Source organism: Acanthisitta chloris, unplaced genomic scaffold (genome assembly GCF_000695815.1).
Source record: "Acanthisitta chloris isolate BGI_N310 unplaced genomic scaffold, ASM69581v1 scaffold19203, whole genome shotgun sequence".
Classification (NCBI taxonomy): Eukaryota; Metazoa; Chordata; class Aves; order Passeriformes; family Acanthisittidae; genus Acanthisitta; species Acanthisitta chloris.
Window position 1 is genome coordinate 14,804 of NW_008666778.1, and position 1,958 is coordinate 16,761.

Genomic DNA, 1,958 nt, shown 5'->3' on the forward strand with positions numbered 1-1,958 from the left:
AAGAGTGCAGGTCATTGAGAGATGGCTGGCTGGTAGAGATGTATTACTCAGATGTGGCATGCAAACAATATTAAAATTGAAGGGAGTAAAATAAGAGAGGAAGTAAAATGACCTGCCTCAATAGCATTTTTGGCAGTTGTTTGCTACTGCTATATGTATCAATCTAATTCTCAATCCTCAATCATGTCCTAGTCTCTGCTGACCCCTTTTCCTGCCCACAGGGCTATACTCATAGACCAGCTGTTCCCAGCTTGCTATCTTGTCCAGCAAAGCTAAATAGGAGCACCTCACTATGTTGTGAAAACCCCATTAGTTTTTGAAAGAAACTGTGTTTTGAGGACCTCACACTGATCAACATCATGGGCTGTGCAAGGCAGGTGTTTCTGAAGCTTTCTATGGCACTGATGGCTTCAATTCATCTCTCAAAGACTGAGAAACAAGTTCCTGCTTGAGCCCAATATGTCCCTGCCAGAGAACCAATGAGGAAATAAAAAAAGAAAAAAGACACTGAGACAAAACCCAAATCCAAACCATGCAAATTATAGTTGACTAATAAAAATCAAAATTCAAGCCCATATCCCAAGTTCCCCTTGCAACGGAGATAGCTGATTGCTTTCTAAACTGCAGAACCAGCCACTTCTGTAGCTCCTAAATAACAGGTTTGGCAATAATTACCATGCACAAAGTAAAGGCCACTTATAAAACATCTCCATAAAAATATCTATTTATCTCTATATCTCTATTTATATATGTCAGTAAGAAGCGTCAGACTGAGCACACGCTGAGCACTCCATATTGTGGGGAAAATCTATTTAATCTCCATAAAATTAAGTGCTCTTAGTTAGGGTTGGCATCGACATGTAGGATTAAGTCAGTACAGATCATTTCCATCAGGCTTCTGTTAATTAGCACTAGTCAAACAGGGTAGCAGGGTTGTTGGGGGCTGAAGCCTTTCAGGAATATTGTGACAAATCCTGTTGTTGGATCAGAGGAACTCCCTGGACTAGGATTGCTCAACGCATGAGTCAGTTCAGTAGGACTGAAGACAGTTTACATGACACCTGCCCAGCCCACTGATGGGTCTTGATTCACTGAAGAGCAGAGCAAAAGATCCCCATTGATTGACCACACAAAGCAGATCAGTGGAAAGCCAATTCCCTGTGCTTCAGAGTTAATGGGAATCTAGTGATGCCTTAGCTTTCTTTATTCTACTCTGATCCCTTATCCTAAGCAGCAGGAGCTTCAAAAGATCAGATGCAATACAGAAGTTGTAATGGGGTGAGTGTAGTATCTCAGGTATTCCAAAACAGAAGCATGTTTTTTTCCCTCTCCAAGATGCTGATCCAATGAAAACAAAAATCTTTAATAACCAATGTTGAGAATTTTCTTGGATGTGCTCATAACTGAAACCTGTAGGAATGTTGACTTGTTGCCTCCATTGAGCGAGGCCTTTAACACTCCAAGAAACTAAAACCACTAGAGGCTTTTATAGTATCATTATTTTTGTGCCCAGCTTTGGAGACTACCAGCAGCCTTGTATAGCTGCAACAAAAGCACAAGGGAAGGGGGTGGCTGAGAGCTAATTCTGACATTTTGTGGCCCTAAGGAAAATAGATGCTAGCTTTTGCTAGACATTAATTTTATTATTGATATCTCTTGGGAAAATTTGAACCAAGCAATAGAAAGTAAGTATGATTAATGGAATGAGGTGCAGTTGCCTCATTTTCAGACTCTTTGCCATTCGGTGCTGTGATTTTAGACAAAAATACAAATAAGTTATAAGATAATGCTGCAGATGGCAGAAACCAAACTTGTGCTTTCAGTCACTGAGTACTATGAACAGATATAAACCAGCTGCGAATATAACAGATGACAGGAATGTAGTGTCATATAATGCTCCCACATTTTAGGAAGGTGAAAGGCTTCACTGTGATCAAAGTACCAAATACTGCGGGGAA